General features: G+C 38.6%; 1 protein-coding gene across 4 annotated transcripts in view; it reads left to right on the plus strand.

Annotated features, from left to right (window-relative positions):
- Positions 1-22,665, plus strand: part of CD4H9orf85 (chromosome D4 C9orf85 homolog) — a 100,916-nt gene that overhangs the window by 603 nt on the left and 77,648 nt on the right. The gene's annotated exons all lie outside the window — the stretch shown is intronic.

The raw sequence follows: 22,665 nt of genomic DNA on the forward strand, positions 1-22,665 counted from the left end.
GTTGGCGCGAGCGATTGTGGACCGCCGCCCAGAGTTAGTTTTGGCTGCAATACAACCTTTTCTAAAATGATTTTCCCACGCCCTTTCTTTGACCAGGACGTGTTATCTCCTCCTAAATATATTTGGCGGTCAACAGTTAACCAGTTGCACAGTGAACCTAAAATGCAAGTGGAGAATTGAGTTGTTGAAGGGTTCCCATGTCGATCACATATTTGCAGTGGTAAATGATAATGTTACGAGTGTCTCTCAAAGTTTGCACCAAGTTTATACAACCGCTATGTTTTTTTTTTTTAATGTTTATTTTTGAGAGAGAGAGAGAGCAAGCGAGTGGGGGAGCAGCAGAGAGGGGAGACATAATTCGAAGCAGGCTCCAGGCTCCAACCTGTCAGCACAGAACCAGATGTAGGGCTTGAACTCAAGAACTGTGAGGTCATGACCAGAGCCAAAGTCGGACTCCCAACCGACTGAGCCACCCAAACGCCCACCACTATTTCTTTGTGTAAGCTCCAAGCCCATAGGTTTGTAGGAAGAATGTGAAGGCTTAAGTGCTCTTAGCCCCAAGTGTCCTCACCAACATAATTGGAGCATCTGTTTCTTTTGCAAGATTGTTTTGAGGATCAAAGTATTTGGCTAATGTAAAAACGCTTGTTTTGTTGGTTATAAGTCTTTTACTTCTTAAAAAAATTTTTTTAATGCTAATTTATTTTTGAGACAGAGAGATAATGCGTGGGGGAGGGGCAGAGAAAGAGACAGAGAGAGAGAGAGAGACACGTAGACACAATCCCAAGCAGGCTCCAGGCTCCTAGCTGTTAGCACAGAGCCTGACAGGAGGTTGGGGGAGGGGAGGGGGCTCGAACTCATGGACCCTGAGGTCATGACCTGAGCAGAAGTCAGAGGCTTAACTGACTGAACAACCCAGCTGCCCCAGTCTTTTACTTATTTAGGAGGATTTTTTGTGACCTGGGAGAAAATTCAGACTTTTTATAGATGCCCAGAGGCATTGGATTGTACACAACTAATTTGCTGTAGGTATCTCCTTCTTCTCCCATAGCTTTATGGAAAGGAGATAATTGAAGTCATGGGCATCTTGGGTGCGGCCATCATATTAGATAAAACTGATTTCACATAAATGAGAGTTTGGATTTACTAAGTGTGTGGCTTGCGTCATTTAATATTTAATTCTCTGAGCTTTATTTTGTCTCAAATGGAAACTTCCTAGGCTTCTTGTGAGGCTAAACTAAATGATGTAGGTAATTGGTCTGGATCATAGTAAGTGTCTCAACCTTAATTAAGAAAGCAAAGTAAACTGTTCGTGGTCACCTGTGATCTCCTTTCCTTTTTTCTGTCTTCACTTACCTTGCAGATATTTAATGAGCACCCTCCATGTACAAAGCCATATGTGCATATATTTGCAGTGTTATAAAGAGTTGACTCTGCCTTCAGGGATCATACAGTTTTCTGCATCATTGGACAGCAAGCAAGCACAATAATATATATGATATATATCATTATGATAAATTCTGGTGAAATGAAAGATCAGTAAGAAGAGTAAAGAGGGGTATTTTTTTTCATTATTATTTTTTATTTGAGAGAGAGAGAGAGAGTGTGTGCGGGAGTAGGGGAGAGGGGTAGAGGGAAGAGAGAGTCCCAAGCAGGCTCTACACTCAGCGGAGCCCGATGCAGGGCTCAATCCTATGACCCTCGGATCAGGACCTGTGCCGAAATCAAGAGCTGGTCACTCAACGGACTGAGCCATGCAGGCCTCCCAGGAGGGATAGTTTCAATTGGGTGCTCAATGGACTTCTTTCCCTTACTTAAGTTCAAATTCAGAAAGAAAACCTGAAGCAGCATTTGAGAAGACTTTTGCAAGTTTTTGCTCATTGTTAATAGGTAAACCAGGATAAAAAGCTATGCTATTCCGAGTAGAGGTCTGCCTTGTCCTGTATTTTTGCTCTAAGGTTTTGTACAAGCATTTAATTCTGATTATTTTTCATGAGATGATAAAAAGCAATTTTAGTAAGTATTTAGCTACAGTGTAGCTTACTATACCTCTTGTAAGTATGAGACTTCTTGGACTTGTACTTCTTGTGCTAGCCTTTCTCCCTAGACTCCTTGTACTTTTCTTTGTTCATTTTCCTGATGTTCTCTAACAACCATGTCATTAGATCTTTCCATGAGTCTCAAACTCAGTCACTAAGTTTCATTTTATAATTTGTATCATTAATTTCTTTGCCTCTTTTAAACCATGAGGAAGTCTCACTTGTCTGTTGATAGAATGAGCAGGTGTTTTGTTATTGGAGAATCTGACAAAAACAGAAGAAATATTTTACTGATGAAAGGCCATTAGGTTGATTGTTCATCTAATGGAGGAGTAATAATTGGCTGTGTTCGTAGCAAATTCTCTTGATCCAGCCATGTGCATCTATCTAAAGCCAAGATTTTGTCAGAAACATCTGACCCTGTCTTCATTCCTATGCTTCATACCAAAAAGCTGTTTGATTCAGTGCCATCCAACAAAAGGGTGGTGAGAGTGCATGGTTGTCTGTAACTCTCCTTAAGGGACTGTAGTGACAATTGCTTATTTGTACCTCATTTGTAAGAGTCCTGCACGATAGCTTCCCTTTTCTGCCAACCGGTTCGTCAAGACTCGACTGGGATTAGAAGTTGAATAATGACAGATGTTTTATTGGGAAGTTTGTCTAAGCAAAGGACTCATTCTCGAAAGGACCCAGGTGATAGCTGTCTTCATATGCTTGAGCATATTCCAGAACAAGAGAGAAGCTCATTCTGTGGTTTTCTAAATGGCCAAACTTGGACCAAAAGGTCAATGTTACAGAGAGAGATTTCAGCTTAATATAAGAGAGTTGTCTGATAGGAACATGCACTAGGATTTTGTAACCTACCCTTCCTTCCCTGGGATTATTTAAGAGAGGCCTCTATGGCCATTGGTCTGCAGTGTCCTCTCATGACTTGCTGAGATGGAAATAGGTTTAAATCTCTTCTAGTCATTTCATACTAAAATGTTGGTTGTATCAGGACTGCCTTGTGTCCCTGGAAAGGCAGTGATGTGTAATGAAAAGAACATTGATGAAGAAAAAGGATCTACATTTTAGCTTCTGTTGTTTATTTGGCTTTGTGATGTTAGGCAGTTTACCTAGATTTTAATTTGCAAAATGGAGTTAATACTATCTCTTGTCTTATTTGCCTCTCCAGATTGCCATAGGGATCATTACAAAAATGTCTTTACGAAATAGTATACAAATACAAACTGAGCATAAAGCAGATGAGAATTTATGTAGACATACTCAAAGCAAATTAATTAGAAAAGAAATACACTTATTGGAGAATACTGAAAATGGAGAAATGTGGATAGTATAAAAGTAAAATTACCTTTTCCCAATCCTATTCCTCTTTAAGTGTAGTCACTGTTAATTTTTTTTTTGTTAACAGTTTATATATGTTTTTAGACATCTATGCACACTATGGTATATATGTAATAAAAGAACATTTTTCTTCCTCATTCAATTAAGGTGCGTATGTCAGAACACAAAAATTAAACTACTCTTTTTAATGGCTGTATAATGTAAATGTAGACTACCTTACTTTCCTGTTAATAAACGCTTATTTTCAGTTTTTCACTATGACAAAGCTGCAGTGAAATTCTTAGATTCACATATGTGTTTCATATTTATTATCTAGCACCAAACACTGTGCTAGATGCTAGAGATATAGGGTTGAATGTAATTTAGTTTGGTGGATGAGATGAAAGCAGTAATCTTTCAAGTATGTTAATACAAATCACAGTAAGGATGATGAAGGAAAAGTCTCAGGGAACCTGAGTATCAAGCAGGAAGTCTTGATTAAGTTTGGAGGCTTAAAGAAGGCTTCCCTGAGATCTGACAGATGGATAGCATTTAACTAAATGAAATAGAAAGAGCGTATATCTTTTTGATAGAATACTATTTGTTTTATATGTGTAGTTAGTGTTGTTTCTACTAGCATTTCCCAAAGTGCCCCAGGACCGTATCTTCTCGATAGGGCAGGAGTCAGTTTCGTGGTCAAATTACTTTGGAAATAAGTATATACTGGATCTCACTGTTAGGGGTCATAGTGTGCATTGGCATACAACACTAAGATGTTTCGCTCTCTAAAAGTTGTTTAGGGGGGCGCCTGGGTGGCTCAGTCGGTTAAGCGTCCGACTTCAGCTCAGGTTATGATCTCACAGTCTGTGGGTTCGTGCCCCGTGTCGGGCTTTGTGCTGACAGCTCAGAGCCTGGAGCCTGTTTCGGATTCTGTGTCTCCCTCGTTCTCTGACCCTCCCTGTTCATGCTCTCTCTCTCTCTCGGTCTCAAAAATAAATAAATGTTAAAAAAAAAAAAATTAAAAAAAAAAAAAAGTTGTTTAGGGGCACCAGGCTGGCTCAGTGGGTAGAGTGTGCATCTCTTGATCTCAGGGTTGTGAGTTTGAGCCCAACACTGGTGTAGAGATGACTTAAAAATACAATCTTAAAATAAAGTTATTTAACCAAAACTTGCTTGGTTATGGAACCTTTGGTTTCCGTAATACCTACTGACCTTGAACTTATTTCGGGAGCAAGAAACTCATTTGAGAAACTCTGGTCTTTATCTTGAAGTGGAAAGGAAAATGAAAATTGGAGGCTATACTCTCTAAATCATTTTGGAAAAAAAGTTTTATTAGTAATAGCTAATATTTGTGTGCTTAAATGTGTTAGCCACTATGCATACTTAATATACATCATCTAATTTTGCTCTTCAAAATGACCCTAAGATAGATGCTATAATTATCCCATTCTGTGTATTGGGAAGTTAGGACTTAGTGATAGTTACATAATTAGCACATGGCTATCTGCTGATTAGGTGATGTCTCTGTTAGGAGACCTCAAAGGACAAGTAAATCAAAGCCCCTTTTTTGTGTATGTGTGTTGCAGTTGTTGTTTTTAAGTGATCTACACCCAATGTGGGGCTCCAGCGCACTACTCTGAGATCAAGAGTCCGGTGCTCTATAGACTGAGCCAGCCAGGCACCCCGATGTTGTTTTTTAGTACTGTATTTTTGCATGTAATAGAAATACTGTGACACCACATTAGGGTCAGAATAGAGATGCGCTTTATTGCTACTGCCCCTAACTACTACCTATTTGAAATGTTCCAGGGGAAGGTCTCTCCTCACAAGGTTTATTCAGCTGACTGTAGTGTGACATAGCACAGGTATGGGCTGCTTGGAGTGGGTCTCATCTTTTCAGCCAGGGCTCTGGCAGAGGTAAGGGTCCTTTCCCTCACTGTAATGCCAATAGAGTCAGATCCTTCAGCTTCTGGTTGGGTGGAAGGCTATCTTAAGTTTAAGGTGGTATGATTACATTTACAGCAGAACAGGATTCTGTGTTTACAAGCACCTTTATTCACAATAGGCAAAGATTGGAAAAAAAGCAAAACACCCAAATATTTATCAGCAGGAGAGTAGTTAAATGGATTGTGTCAGTCATCGATTGGGATACACTTTGTTATTAAAAAAGCACCATCCCTGGGTGGCTCAGTGAGGTAAGCACCTGGCTGTTGATTTCAGGTCAGGTCATGATCTCATGGTTCGTGGGGTTCAAGACCCTCATTGGGCCCCTTACCGATGGCGTGGAGCCTGCTTGGAATTTTTTCTCTCCCTCTATCTCTCTCTCTCTGCCCCTCCCCTTGTCCCATGCGTGCTCTCTCTCTCTCAAAATAAATAAACTTAAAAAAAATTTTTTTTAATGGAGCACCTGGGTGGCTCACTCAGTTGAATGTCCAACTCTTGATTTCAGCTCAGGTCATGATGGCAGGATTGGGGATTGAGCCCTGCATATGGAGCCTGCTTAAGAGTCACTGTCTCCCTAGGGGCGCCTGGGTGGCTCAGTTGGTTAAGCCTTCAACTCTCAGTTTTGGCTCAGGTCATACTCTCAAGGTTCGTGAGTTCAAGCCCTATATTGAGCTCTGTGTTAACAGTGTGGAGCCTGCTTGCCATCCTCCCTCTCTCTCTCTCTCTCTCTCTGTCTCTCTGTCTCTGTCTCGCACTCTCACACTCTCTCTCTCTGCCCCTCCCACCCCCCAAATAAATAAACCTAAAAAAAAAAAAAAGATTCTCTCTTTTTCCTCTGCCCCTCTCCCCCACTTTCTCTATCAAATAAAAAAACAATGAACTACTGATACATGCATCGTTTGCATATATTGCATGCATTGTGGACAAATCTCAGAAATGCGTGGAGGGAAATGAACCGGGTGTTTCTTCCATCTACAGAAATCAGAGCAGCAGTTGCCTTCACTGGTGGGAGGATTGACTGGAAGGGGCTCAGGAGACTGTCTGGAATGATGGAAACGTGAGGATCACAAGAGTGAAAACATTTATCAGAGCTCATTGGATTGGGCATTAAAATCTGTGCATGACATAAATGTAAATTTTACCTCAATTAAAAATAGATACTACAAGGACTCCTGGGTGGCTCAATCAGTTAAGCATCTGACTCTTTTTTTTTTTTTTTTTTAAGTCTTTTTTTTCTTTTTTTTTTTTTTAACAGTTTGGCTGCTTTTTTTTTTTTTTTAATTTTTTTTTTTTTTTTTCCCAACGTTTATTTTATTTTTGGGACAGAGAGAGACAGAGCATGAACGGGGGAGGGGCAGAGAGAGAGGGAGACACAGAATCGGAAACAGGCTCCAGGCTCCGAGCCATCAGCCCAGAGCCTGACGCGGGGCTCAAACTCATGGACCGCGAGATCATGACAGGGACTTCAGCATTTTGAACTACTCATGGTCCTGTAGCAGCCATTCTGTGATGTGGGTTGAGAGAATGGAAATCAAGTTATTCTTGTTGACGTTGTACAATTGATTACTGATCCGTGTTCAGTCACCTGTCTTTATTAAACCCCTAATATGTACCAAACACCAACAAAAAGGTGAGTGGGATAGGAATCCTTCATTCAGGAATTCTACACTAGTAACTACTTTACAAAGTGGAAAAAGGCTAATATGGAGCATTTTCACTTAATAAACTTGGTAAGGTATAACATACAAATGTACAGAAAAGTGCAAAAATTATAACAGAGAGTTCAGTGAAGTTTCACAAAGTGAACACAGTCATGTAACCAATACACAGATCAAGAGAATGCTATTCACCTCTCTTAGTCACTACCACTGTCCTCCTGAATTTTTTTTTAATGTTTATTTATTTTTGAGAGAGAGACAGAGTATGAGCAGGGGAGGGGCAGAGAGAGGGAGACACAGAATCCAAAGCAGGCTCCAGGCTCCGAGCTGTCGGCACACAGCCCGATGTGGAGCTGAAATACATGAGCTGTGAAGTCATGAAAGTTGGATGCTTAACTGACTGAGCCACCCAGGCTCTCCTATTTCTCAAATTTAACCATTGTCTTGATGCATATGAAATATTTTAAAGCAACCTTGACGTCCCAGCTTTTGGAAGCAAGGGAGAGAAAGCTGGAGGTACCTGATGACCATCCTCTCTTTTCAGAGATAGTAGTAGTGGATGTAGAAGAGCATCCTGATGGATCATCTCAGCTCTTTAAATATGCAATACAACCTCGCGTAATACTTTTTTGGGCTGAAAGAAATTGGTGTGATTTGATTTTCCAACAGTGATTAATTTGGCCCCTGTTGGATATTTGACTTTTAAAATTTTTTTTTTTTTCAACGTTTATTTATTTTTGGGACAGAGAGAGACAGAGCATGAACGGGGGAGGGGCAGAGAGAGAGGGAGACACAGAATCGGAAACAGGCTCCAAGCTCTGAGCCATCAGCCCAGAGCCCGACGCGGGGCTCGAACTCACGGACCGCGAGATCGTGACCTGGCTGAAGTCGGACGCTTAACCGACTGCGCCACCCAGGCGCCCCGGATATTTGACTTTTAAAAATATCAGTAGTAAATTTGAACTTTCCCATAGCTTTGGGGCTGATTATTTCAGCCTCAGTCCTAAGTCTCTTCCAATTTATCTGTTTATTCATGTGGTTGAATGACATTTTTAGAACTTCGTGGTAGTCATTTTCTTGGATATTTTGTCAAGTTCATTTCTAGTTGGAATAGTTGGGTTTACATTCTAAAGTTAATTATTCACATTGTCTTTTGAAACTAAATTGTACGATAGACTTTCTTTTTTGTTTTTGTTTTGTCTGAGTTGTATGTTGTTAACAAGGAAGTATTTCTTTTTTTTTTTAATTTTTAAAAAATTTTTAAGGTTTATTTATATTTGAAAGGGGGGGAGGGGTAGTGAGAGAGGGAGACACAGAATCAGAAGCAGGCTCCAGAGCTGTCAGCACAGAGCCTGACGCGGGGCTCGAACTCATGAACCGTGAGTTCATGACCTGAGCCAAAGTCGGACGCTCAACCGACTGAGCCACCCAGGCACCTCTACAAGGAAGTATCTCTTATAAGTGATGGAACTATAAACGTGTAATAATTTTCAGTGATGGTGTATCAGCAGTAGAATTCTATTGCACCTTTATATTAATCAGGTCTGGTTTTGCAGGTCATTTGGTGGTGTTCGCTATTTACAACATCATGGGTATGAAATACGAAGCTAAGCTGGTGATTATTTTAAATGCTTTGTTATTCTGTGAAGATTTATATATTATTAAATGCTCAGCCCTCTCTTAGGTGGCTGATTTGTTTGTTTTGAAATTACTCATGTCACTGAAGTCATCAATTTGAGTAATATATTTGACATCATGGTTTATACTTGTATATCTGAATGTTCTGTGTACCATCATTAACCTTTATCACAAGACATTATAGTAGTAGGATATCATATTTCTCGTAAATTTGAATGCTTATAAGGTGTAATGCTAGATCTAGTTTTTTTTTTTTTTTTTTTTTTTTTTAGTGTGTGTTCATTTTTGAGAGATGGAGAGAGACAGAGCATGAGTCGGGAAGGGGCAGAGAGAGAGGGAGACACAGAATTAGAAGCAGGCTCCAGGCTCTGAGCTGTCAGCACAGAGCCTGATGTGGGGCTCGAACCCACAGACCGCGAGATCATGACCTGAACTGAAGTTGGTTGCTTAACCAACTGAGCCACCCAGGTATCCCTAGATTTAGTTTTTAATAGAGTTAGAATAGAACTTATCCTGTGGGATAAATTGTCATCTATTTTCTATACATGTAAAAGAATATTATGGTCACTTTTACCATATGTGATGCTGTTGCTTTCATTTAAACTCTATCTTTGAACCATGGGCTGTCCTTTGACCCTCCCTCATATGATATTTCTAAAGTCAACTGCTTCCTAGTGTACTTAAATAAAAAACTCTCTGGTTTGTTGTGGTGGTTAATTCTAATCTTAGTGATTCTCTGGGCCACCTTTATTAAGTAAGGTCTTTTTGTTACCCAGTAAGAAAAATCAGTTACATTTTACTAAGGCCCTAATTCAGTATGACTCAAAACATGCATTTATCTTCCCAATTTGCTAAATTTCAGTGGAATGACAGAAGACAATGAAACTACAATATTAGAAAACGGAAAAAACAGAAAAGAACACTAAGGAAAATTAAAATGTAAAGTAGATAGGATTAGACTGATGCCGGCACACAATTTATTAATCTGTAACACAATACAGATAGAAGTCAGCATTTTTTCAGTAAAACTCTAGAATAATGCCATCATCAGAATTAATAAGATCTGTGCCAATCCTTTGTATCAAGTGGCTTTCTCTAACACTTGCTCTTCAGATAAAGTCAGAAGAACAACTCTCTAAAATGAGGAGATGCCATGAAAGACCAAGCAGAGCAATATTCCTCATCATTTTTGGTCCCAGAGTGTAACAAGGAACCCCTGTACTTGGAAGCAGTAAACTTCTTGTGCTTACTAGAGCAAAAGCTATCAAGATGTTCATTTTCACTCTATTACCCAGAGCCAGGGATTATATAGTGGACATCTGAATTCATTTCCAGAGCAACAGCGATTCTGAATTCTGCTTTAGTAACCCATCCCATATTCTATTTGAGCACTGTCCGAAAGAACTTTCTATGATGGTGGGAGTGTGCTATATTAGTGCTATCCAGTATGGGAGCCACTAGCCACATGTACCTATTGACTATTTGAAATGCGGACAGTACAAATAAGGAACCAAATTTTAATTTTAATTCAACCGAAATAGCCATGTTTGGTTAGGGGCTATCATATTATACAGTACAGATCTATGTCTGCATTTATTCATATGAGCAGACTACTACTAAGAAGCACAAAATCTGTTAGGAAAACCAAAACTATGTGATGCATAACTAGAAACCCTACTTTCTATACCTAGTTAACAGAGGTAATATATGACACAGAAGAGAACTTTTAAAAGTGCAATTGTTCTGACTTTGGCTCAGGTCATGATCTCACGGTCTATGAGTTCACGACCCACATTGGGCTCTGTGCTGACAGCTCAGAGCCTGGGGCCTGCTTCTGATTCTGTGTCTCCCCTCTCTCTCTGCCCCTCCCCCACTTGCAATCTCTTTCAAAAGTAAAGATTAAAAAAAACTAAAAAGTATAATTGTTACCCATCGTTAATCATTCAAAAAGCTTTCAAAATCCATAAAACAAAGACTGCTGTTAAAAAAAGGTAGAAGATTCTTGCCTGTAACATTTCTTAAAAACTGCAACTGTGGTTTCAGACATATAAACTTCTTAAGGGGATGGCTAAACAGCGGTGTGGCAGGAATAAAGACTAAGTTGTGATTTGGGAGATCAAACCAGTGCTTGATCAGCCTCATCTGAAAGACCAAAGTGATAAAAATTATGAAATGAAATTTAAGATATGGAGGATGGAGGTAGGAAAGCCTCTATGTTTCCAAAGGAAATCCAGAAGACGATGAGGGTGAGGAAGCAATGATAAAAAGTAAAGGAAAAACCCCCCACAAATTTTCCAAACTTGAAGAAAATCATGAGCCTTCAGATAGAAGGGTTCTACACATATCTTGGTGAAAGTTTTGAACTCCACAACATAAAGAAATGCCTACCAGCTTCTAGAGAGGGGAAAAAAAGAGGTTACCCATAAAACAACTATAATTTTATAGGCATCAACTTCTTATCTGCTACTTGTAAAAAAAAATAGGACAAGATCTACAAAGGGTTGTAAGGGAAGTATATTAAATTTAGAGTTCTTTATAGAGTTAAGCTGTGACTCAGTTGCCAGGATCAAAGAATCATCCAAACCAAAAGCTTGTCAAAAACATATGTATAGGGGCGCCTGGGTGGCTCAGTCAGTTAAGCGGCCGACTTCGGCTCAGGTCATGATCTCACGGTCCGTGAGTTCAAGCCCCGCGTCGGGCTCTGTGCTGACAGCTCAGAGCCTGGAGCCTGTTTCAGATTCTGTGTCTCCCTCTCTCTGACCCTCCCCCGTTCATGCTCTGTCTCTCTCTGTCTCAAAAATAAATAAACGTTAAAAAAAAAAATTAAAAAAAAATAAAAACAAAACAAAACAAAAAAACAAAAAAACACACATATGTATATACCTAAGGATGTATTCCAGAATACAAGAAGATATGTAGTAGAAGAAATAGTAGTGAACTAAGAACCTAATAAAACTGAGTTAACCTTAAATAACCATTGATGGGATGGTGGTAAAAGTTAATGCTGTTGTTATATTTGTGAATCACGTAATAAGGGAGGTAATTTTTCTGGAAGACAAAATCCATACCATTGTTGCCGATTTCAACCAAACCTGGGAATTAAGAATAAAAGGAAGCTGAAGATCTTGTCTTATTTGAGGTGGTAGAAAAGCCAGAGAAGGAAAATCAGTGTCAACATCCAAGTTGTAAACTCTAAGTGCCTATTATTTGTTCATACAATCTAGTATTAAAAATGTGGGATTTGGGGGCACCTGGCTGGTTCAGTTGGTGGAGCATGCAGCTCTTGATGTTTAGGGGTTGTGAATTTGAGCCCCACGTAGGGTGTAGAGATTACTTTAAAAATAAAATCTCAAAAAACGTGAGATTTCTCCTCTCCATGGAAGCAGTTATTTGAACACCTTATTCTCTAGGTGATTTAATGTTCCATTATCAAGTCACATTTCAGGAAAGGCTGAAACACAGTGTGCATACCTGCACATATTCTCTCCTGCTTCTGCTAGTGACTGAAGCCCACTTCTGTTTTTGTTTTTTTAAGTTTATTTACTTATTTTTGAGAGAGAGAGGAGGGGAGGGGCAGAGAAAGAGGGAGAGAGAAAGAATCCTAAGCAGGCTTCACACTGTCAGCTCAGAGCCTGATGTGGGGCTCAAACTTACGAACCATGAGATAATGACCTGACCCAAAACCAAGAGTCAGATGTTTAACCGACTGAGCCACCCAGGTGTCCCCCCACTTCTGGTTTTAATACATGAGTGATGGAAGTACAAGGAAGGAAGATGGGGTTGCTGTTGCTTTAAGTTAGCCTGTGTATCACTTTAGACTTTGATATAGACACATCAGTGTTGTTGTTGTTGTTTTTTTTTTTTTTTTTTTGATCTGATACCTCTTGAGGACTTGCTTAAGATAAACAATGGCCTTTGAAAACATAAAATGCAATACCCGTTCTGTGACACCTTTGCATATTTGTCATAAGTAGTAGAAATAGTAGAGTATTAGAAATGACTCCCCACTTTGTCTCATTGGGTTGGGGCTAAATGAAAGGATAGTGTTTTGAAATCTGCAAGTCTACCAATGAGCACTGGATCTGTAGTGACTCCCCCTCAATCCAAGTCTTTTGAAACTCAGTTGGAAGATGCCAGCCAGTTAATCTCTTATTTTAAACACCATTTTAACTCTCACAAATACTGCTTACTCTCCATCTTTACTTCATGCCCATTATTTTTGTCTCTTCAACTACATTGTAAGCACTGTGTGGAAGGGACTGTACATCATAAATCTCCTGAATCCTTGAGATGCCTGGCATAGTGCCGAGTACATACTAGTACATACTTTTTTGGATTGTTTCTACAGACAGTGGAGAGATAATCAGAATGCATGCTGTATTTAATTCTAATCCATAACACATTTTATACTTTGACATGTTGGAAGAAGTCCTAAGCTTGGAGTCAGGACAACACGAGTATTCTTCAGACTTTACTGAGTCACTCTGTCTGTGATCATAGGTAAGTGATATCAATGCTACAAATTAGGATAACAATACCACCTTCCTGCTTACACACAGGGATGATAGGAGACTAAAATGAGAAGGATTATAGGACAGATTCAGATTTTTTAAAATCTGTAGAAATAAAATGTAGTAGTATTTTGTTATGGGTGATTTGCATCCTTCATTCAGAATATATCTTAATTTTATCCCTTAGTTTTATATATTCTTGTCATCAAAAATATCTTTGTTTTCCTTTTAAGAATGAGAAAATGTTCCCAACTCAAGTTAGGTAAGTCACATGTGACTATTGAGCTCTAAACAGAATGAATCACGGCACAAACCTGATATTTTCCGTAAGTGACTTGGCTCCTGAATCAGTTATCAGCATATATATAGGTTATTCTTACGACATGTTTGTATGACCAGGACAAGGGGGCTATCTTTGAAGAAGTGAACTAACCCGCTTCAATATAGTAATTGTCCTTGTAGATCTGCTCCCAAGTAAGTGACTTTACAATGTTGATTTATTTTAAAAGATAAAATCGTTTGGTTTGTGGACATTACCACAATTATTATGCTTCAAAGAGTTAAATCCATAAAATCTCAAAATATGCTATGAAGAGGAAATGAATACTATCCTTCTATTTTGTTTAATACACATTAAACAATGATCAGTCATTTTTGTCTCATTTAAGATCACTAACTTGGGGCATACCATACCGGTTGGACAAGATCTTAAATTGTGACTAACTTTTAATGAGTGCTTATAAAAACGTGTGTTGCCACATGACACTGCGCAATTGCTGCTTGAATAGGCTTTTTGCATTCCAGTCGTACATAGTTTGTCCGTGTGGCTCACCACTTAGTTACCCTTATTGTTTAGGTCTCAGTGCCTCGAAAATCTCCGAGGAGCAGGGTAGAAAAGTAAATCCTCCTCTTTTAGAACATTGCTTAGCAAAGATAATATTTTTTTTCCTAAACGAGTTTTTTTTTTTTTAACTTTGGAATTTCATTTTGTTTGTTTTAAACAAGTGATTTATAATACTGCAAGGTTACCTTACAAATAAGCTAGCAGGTTTGGCCATATTTGCAAAACAATGTACCAATGTTAGAATTTGAGTCAAAACAGAGTACAAATTGAAATGTATACTCTGCAAATTTGTTTTTCTTTTAATATGTAGAATACCTTGAAAGTTGTAGGAGAACACTTTCTACTTGTAACTTTAGTAGAATGCTCTAAACTAAAAGGCATCTTTTTATGGGTTCTGTCTCTGCTGCTTCTGATTGTGTGACCTCAAGCAAATCTTTTAATTCTCTGAGCCTCAGGTTTCTCATCTGCAAAATGAAGATAATTATGCCTGCCCTAGCCACAGGAATGTTCTAAGAATAGCAGCAGAGAGAATCTTTATAAAGGATTAGACATGCGATTTATAGATTTATGATAGCAGTCTTCTGTGTAAAACTTAGTTTGGCCTTATTTTTATAGTGAACACCAAAAATACTTGTTTTATAATAAACCACATAAACAAATAACTCTTCCCTAAGTATGCTTTTGTCCAGACACCTGAACAAAGTACAGACATGTCCTTTGCATGTGAAATCATTCAAAGACTTGAGTAAGTGAAAGAATAGTGACTAGGAACTGTAAACAGCTAAGCATAGAGTTAAGTGAGAAGTGTAGAAGAAGATCTCCTGAGAAGATAGAAACACACTTTACCTCCTTTAATTCTGATAGAGACATCTTGTGTTGGGAAGGAATGTATCGGGATCTTTCTTCCCTGTCCTTCCCCCCAATACTCTTAACTCTTGTTAATTAAGATTTTTCCTGTATTTGATGATGCAGGTAACCGGGGGATGTGAACAGTAGAGGCAGAAAGGAAGGTTGAGAATCACTGATCCACAAATTACACGATTTCCTAGATGTCTCTAATTCTAGATTCCCTCGTTAATTGAGATTTGTTCTGCCATTTGATTCTATGACTAAGACAGGGTTAAAACAGGGGTGATTCCCCCCTCTTTCTTCTGTTTATTGTATCTAAGTGAGAAGATGGATGGTAACAGAGCCTATTGTAATTACTTCAGAATGAATATATATATATATATATATATATATATATATATATATATATAGAACCACCATGCCCTATGCCTTACACTTACACACTGGTGTATGTCAATTATTTCTCAATAAAACTGGAAAAAAATAGGGAAGAATAAAGAAATAATTTTCCAGTTTTCATCATGTTTAGATTTGGCTTAAATTCCTGGAATAGGAATAAAGGTCAGAAACTACTGATATAAATTCTATTTATTTGTATAGACCATGAGGAAATCAGGGTGGAAAACAGATGGTTTCTGCATAGTGCTGTATCAGTGTGACCATGTCTGAGTTAAGGAACTTTACACAGATGAGTGAGAATTGAGGATAAAATGTGTTTTGAGGTGATGTCTTTTGATATAAAATTTTGGAAATGCTTCTTAAATAATAGCTTTTCTGGATTCCTTTTTTAAAAAAATGTTAATTTTTATTTTCAGAGAGAGCAAGGAGAGAGAGCGAGTGAGGGACAGAGAGAGAGAAACCCAAGCAAGCTCCACGCTGTTAGCACAGAGCCCAAAGCAGGGCTTGATCTCACGAACCATGAGATCACGACCTGAGCCGAAATCAAGAGTGGGACAGTCAACTGACTGAGCCACCAAAGGGTCCTGGAGCTTTTCTGGATTCCTGATTTATGTCTCCAACATAGCTTTTTCTGTCAGTTTTGAGGTCATTCTGGAGACTCTTTCAGATATTTGCTGCATTATTCTGTAATACAAGTAGTCTAGTTGTAACACTGTATGTTTCAAATATTTCTTTCATTCACTTGGTTGGAAATCAAAGTGTAAATTCTCAAAGAAGTGATGCTCTCAACAGTGAAACTAGGAGTCAAACTAAGATTTGGTTTCTAAAAGAGAGGCAATATGGAATAATAGGGCAGAACATGGTATTTGGAGTCAGAGGACTTGGTCTTGAGCCCCCATGGTATTATTTTGTAGATGTGCAGTTGTAGGTAGATGATTAAACCTGCCTGGACTTGTTTCTTCGTCTGTAAAGTAGGAATAATACTATTTATCCCCCAACATAGTTGTGAGGAAATGATATACTTAGCTGTAAATACTGAGTTTTAAGCTGAAGACACTGCATAAGTGTCATTTCTCATGATCATCATCATGTCTCAACCATAACAATTACAACTTTCTAAGGAAAAGTATATCACCTCCCTTGGAGTAGCACTTTCAGTAGCAGAGGTGAGGTAGGGAATATACTTTTTTTCCCTAGAAATGTCTACTTGCTTCAGCTACCTCCGGCAATGCTTCTTAAACTTTGGCATGCTTAAGGATGATCTGGAAAGCTTATGTAAAATGCAGAATCCCATTTGCCAGAAATTCTCAATCAGTAGTTCTTGGGTTGAGTCCAGGTTCATTCTTATTTTTTTTTAAGTTTATTTCTTTTGAGAGAGAGAGTGAGCAAGAGTGAGCATGAGCAGGGGAAGGGGAAGGAGAGAGAGAATTCCAAGCAGGCTCCATTCTGTCAGCGTGGGCCTTGAACTCATGAACTGTGGGATCATGATCTGAACCGGGTTCAAGAGTCGTATGCTTAACTGACTGAGCCACCCAGGCACCCCCACGAGTCATCATTCTTTAGGCCTCAAACCACACCTCAGACTATTCTGCTAATTACCTTCCCCCATACTTTATACTCTAGTCCGTGTGACTAGCTTTCCAAGGATCAGACTCTCTCTGTTTATACATTTAAGTCTACACTGGGAATGTGGGAGGGGTTTTATTTCAGAAGCCCACTCTGTCTGGGCTCTTTCTTGTACCAGAGCATTCACCTATCCTTCCATCATGGGTTCTCAAAGCATGATCTGTGCCACAGACGCTCCCAAGTTAAAAAAATCAGTCTCAGAGAGTGGGGCCTGGAGATCTGATTTTTATTTTATTTGTTTGTTTATATCTATTTATTTTTGTAATCTCTACACCCAGCATGGGACTCGAGCTCACAACCTTGAGATCCAGAGACAAATACTCTTCCTGCTGAGCCAGCCAGGCGTCCCTAGAAGTCTGATTTTTAATATGCTTTCTAGTTGAGTCTTATGTACCCAAGAGTTTGAGAACTGATTTAAAAGTCCCTCTTCCCTGGAGTCTTGCCTTTGCTCTAACTCTGTTGTAGTCATTTGTTCTCTGCACTGAATCCAGATCATTTCTATGTCTTTATTACCTCCCATGCCCGTGCCCATCTCTCTCATCCCCACTACCACAACCAAATTTAGTGTTTTATTATATAATTCTGGATGACTGTAGCAACTTCCATACTAATCTCCCTATTTCCCTCTAGTCTTGTCTTTAAGTTATACCTTAGGATCTTATCCAATCAGGTCCCTTCCCTGCATAAGAGTCAAAATTCTTTAGCTTGGTAAATAATTTCTCTGATAGTTTAGCTCATTCCTCTCATTCTCTTCACACCTTCCTGTTCTGACTGCTTGCCATTTTCCAGAAGGGCCATAAGCTTTCTCATGCTTTCACGAGGTCTTCCTCGTATACTGGACGTTGTTAGGCATAGGATGATCCCAGAACACTTTTGGTCTATCTGTCTATCTGTTGTCATAATTTTCACAGTGCTAAAGCTGTCTTTCCATTTGCCTGCTTACTTGCTCCAGGGCAAGGTCCTTAACTCGCTCTTTTTTAAACCTGTATCACATTAGATACCATCTAGTATCTAATATTGCCTGGCCATCGTAGGTGTTGTGTACATCTTCAGAATGGAATGAGGTGGGAGATACTACAGTGGATCTCGGATGACTGCTTGGAAAGCGGAACGGGAATTTGAATGAAGAATGAAACTTCAGCCCACCAGTACTGAGGAAAAGGAGGTAGAGTGCAGGCAGAGCAAAGACAGGAGGAGGCACAGTGCAGTTTCTGTCCTGCCAGATTTGTTTACTGGGGAGTGCTTAGGTAGACAGGGAGGAAAATGAGGAGGTAGGACCAGAAAGGAAAGTAGGGATCAAATTGTGGAGAGTTCCGAATATCAGCCTTAGGAATGCCTTTAAAGAGTGTAGGTTTCTGACTAGCGGAGAGTTATGGAGGGATGTCCATTAAAGCGTAACTGTTGGTGGCTTGGTCTCCCATTCTCTATCTTCTCCCTAATCCATCTTCCATTTGGGATGCTACTTCAGATCGGAAATGAGGACCTGATATGAGGAAGTAGGGGGATGTAGAGTAGAAGACACAGTTGGGGACATGGTGGGAAAACTAATTTTGTCAGTATTGGCATTTTGGTAAAAGGAGAGGGAGAAGTCAAAGGTCAAAGGTGACCTGAGATTTTTTTTTTTTAATCTGAGCCTACAAGAAGACTTTCTAACGATAATGTTTGGGACAAAGGAGAAACAGATTTTATTGCTAAGATAGGGGTTGCTATTTATTTAGTCCATGAATTTGAGATATTTCAAGGATTTCCACGAGGAGGAAAGTGAATATTGTGCGTGCAGTCAGAGAGAGCGAGACCTCCCGAGAGACAGTAGGACTGGGTATTGGTTTTGCATATAATCTTCATTGAGTTCATGGTTGAGGCTGGGGTTACAGGTTCTGTTGACCAAGAGTAAATACATAATGTGAAAAGAAAGGAATGCTCAACAGGCACTTAGGTTCAAGAGACAGAGACAGAGAATGAGTAAGTGAGTGAGTGAATGGATGACTAAATAAATATTAGGGAATGGATACTTTTAAGGGGTAAGCAGAGGAACAAGCTTGAGCAAAGGATCTTGAGAAGGAGCAAATGGAGTTGGGGCTTCAATTCTACTTTGTGAGGTTTTTTTTTCAGGAAATACAAAAAATTATTCTTAGATAAAACCATTGACATTTTGATCATTTACGGCAAAAGTTTGAGGAAGAAAAGGCTTACTTCCCACAGAACTGCTCCAATAGTAAAGCTATTTATTTTCTATTTAGAGAAGGTGTTCTTGGGTTATTTATTTACTAAAAATGCCCCATACTTAATAATGAAAATGGCTCAAAGATAATTGGCGGCCCATTATCTTAAAATACTAAGTGCCCATGTTTTAATTGTAAGGCAAAATTTCTCATCGGGAGTTTATTCCTTCTAATGTTCTGCTTATCATTTGTTTTTAGCATTGCATTGTGGGTCCTTCCATAAAAATCTTTTTTTTTTTTTTTTAACATTCATAACATATCCTCCTAAATTGTGCCATTTAGAACAAAATGGAGAGAATTAAAAATCTTCATACCAGAGTGCTCTTTGATCCAACTGACCACACCTTTTAAAGATGTGATCATTTTAGGGGCACCTGGGTGTCTCAGTCAGTTAAGCGTCCGACTTTGGCTCAGGTCATGATCTCACAGCTCTTGAGTTCGAGCCCTGTGTCAGGCTCTGTGCTGACAGTTCAGAACCTGGAGCCTGCTTCGGATTCTGTATCTCCCTCTCTCTCTGCCCCTCCCCTGCTCATGCTCTGTCTCTCTCTCTCTCTCTCTCTCTCAAAAATAAATAAACATTAAAAAAAAAATTGTAAAGATGTGATCAGTTTATCAATGCATTGTTTTGGTTGTTAGTACCTTTTAGAAATATTTGCTTGTAAAAATGCATAGCACTACCTTATTTTAATTTTTTCTTAGAGTAAATGAATAAATATACTTTGGGAAGAAATGTGTTTTTTAATAGGTTTCTCTGCTGCCAGAAGATATTGCACCAGCACATTTCTGCGTGTAGGCAGGTGTGATTTCACTTAAGTGTTAGGATTAAGTTTGTCAGTGAAAATCTGGGTAGTTTGCTTGGCTGCTGAAAGAAATCAGTAGGTAGTTTGTACATAGGCCCTCTGTATAATTGTAACCTACAATAGCTCTACCCACTTACTGAGATAATAGTCCTCTGTTTGGGATGATCAGGACTCATTTTATATTCAGTCTTTGGATGAAAATGCAATTGTTTATTTTCACAGATGTCATTTGTTAAAGATTCCAGCAGTAACAAAAAAAGTGGGAGAGGGAATCAGATATTATTTCTTCACTATAAAAACTTACGTTGTAAGTATATTGAGTAAGAGGAACAGTTTGAATATTTCTTGTGTATATTTTCACTTCTTTCAGTTTGGTATTGGTGCTTTAAGGATTTAGGATTAACACAGAGTGAATGGAAGATGGAGTAGACTTTGGGGAAGAAAATTATTTTAGCTTGTAGTAGAAATAGACCTCATTTTATGCTTTAGGTATTTTTTGTTTTGTTTTGTTTTGGTTTCCTTTTTTTTAGTAATCTCTACACCCAGCATAAGGCTTGAACTCACGACCCCAAGATCAAGAGCCAGACACTCTTTTGGCTGAGCCAGAAGTCTATGCTTTAGGCACCCCTATGCTTTTGGTATCTTTTAATTAGAGTTTTATATGGTAAAAAATTAACCATTGGTAGCTCAAATATTCATGTGTTTGACATATGTGTGTATACCAAGTATGTATGTATGTATGTATGTATGTATATATTTATTTATTTATATTTTAGAGAGAGAGAGAGAGAGGAAGAGAGAGAGCACGAGTGGGGAAGAGGGGCAGAGGGAGAGAGAATCCCAAGTGGTCTCCACACTCAGCGTGGAGCCTGCCACCAGGCATGATCCCATGATCCTGGGATCACAACCTGAGCCAAAATCAAGATTCAGGCGGTCAACTGACTGAGCCACGCAGGCACCCGCCTAAGTATTTTAGAACTCTAGGGTACTATTTTGCTTAAAGGAGACATGGCCTGATTTTTTTGTGACAGATTGTTGTAAATGTTGGCAGCTAATCTGTAATGAGCTATATTGAGCCAATGATTTCCTAAAAAGAAGTAAGCCTATAGTAACTTTGGTTTTACAGTTTTCCTTAAATGACAATAAAACCAATTTCACCATCAGAACTCGCTTCAAAAGTATTTCTAGGCTATTTACCTGACCAGCTCATTTTGTGAAATAATACATAAAAATAGTAAGACTCAGTAACTTAATCCAAATAAGGTATTTCTGAGACTCATGGACATTCAGACTGTTCTTTATCACATTAAAAATAGATTTTGTAGGTTTGAAAGTGTGAAGTGAGTAGAACTCAGTATTGATATCCTGGATGATATAGTAGTGATGGTCTCAATGTGATATTAAGTTGATTGTAGCAAGAGTGTTTTTTAATTACCTTTTGAAAAAGGAAAATGGCAATGTTTGCTTTTAAAAATCTTTACCTGGATTTAAAATACAAATTTTTGTAGACAATTTTACAGACATTTGCTTCCTAATAATATCCATGTAATTATATACTTGATTCAAGAAAGGGATAATTAGGGGCACTTCTCTGGCTCAGTCAGTGGATCATGTGACTCTTGATCTCGCGGTTGTGAGCTCAAGCCCCACTTGGGTGTGGAGACTACCTAAAATAAAAATTTAAAAATATATTTATATATATTATTATATTAATGTAATAAGCCGACTCTTATTTCGGCTCAGGTCATGATCTCACAGTCATGAGATTGAGCACCACGTTGGGCTCTACACTGGGGGTGGAGCCTGCTTAAGATTCTCTCTCTCTCTCTCTCTCTCTCTGCCCCTACCTGCTTGTATTCCCTCTCTTAAACAGTTAAATAAAAGATAAAAAAATATATAAAGAAAAAATGGGATAATTCTTCTTTACTGCAGGTTTTTACCTCTGAGAAAATTCCTGTTAGTTTTACCTAACTCTTATTAAAATGGGACTAGAACTTGTTATGTGTAAATATAATGTGATGAGAATTTGCAAGTTCATTAGACGTTTCCTGACATTTATAATGTAATACATTAATATATATGCATATATACATATACACACACACACACGTATATACATATATATATGTGTGTGTGTGTGTGTATATATATTCATTCATTCAGGGGTACCTGGTTGGCTCAGTCAGTAGACATGCGACTTTTGAACTTGGGGTCATGAGTTTGAGCCCCAAGTTGGGCTTAGAGCTTACTTAAAAAAATATATATAAGGGCACCTGGTGGCTCAGTCGGTTAAGCATCTGAGGCAGTTAACAGCACATTGGGCTATATGCTGACAGTGTAGAGCCTGCTTGGGATTCCTTCTCTGCCTCATTCTCTGTGACTGCCCTGTTCATGCGAGTGTGTGCACGGTCTCTCTCTCGCTTTCTCTCTCTCTCAAGACAAATAAATAAAAATAAACATTAAATATATATTCAGTCAGGAATTGGAAACAACCAAATTGTCAAATAATAGGAAATAGGGTAAGTTAAGTGATACTTAACTCCAAGAGAATGTGATGCAGCCAATAAAAACAAGCTTCCAAAGTCTATATTAATATGAAAAAAAATAATGACAAGTTATAAAACAACATGGACAGAAAAAAACACAAATTTTTGTAAATATACTTGAAATGCTGGAAAGTATAGAATCTCTGAATGTTGAGACTTGTCTTTTTATCCGTATTATAATGTTTTCTAATATGAATATTTAGATGTAAATGCACGTTGTCTTGGGACTTGATCAGTAAAGTTATTTTTCATCTACAAAAGTAATT

The sequence above is a fragment of the Leopardus geoffroyi genome, chromosome D4, assembly GCF_018350155.1.
Source record: "Leopardus geoffroyi isolate Oge1 chromosome D4, O.geoffroyi_Oge1_pat1.0, whole genome shotgun sequence".
NCBI classification, from domain to species: Eukaryota; Metazoa; Chordata; class Mammalia; order Carnivora; family Felidae; genus Leopardus; species Leopardus geoffroyi.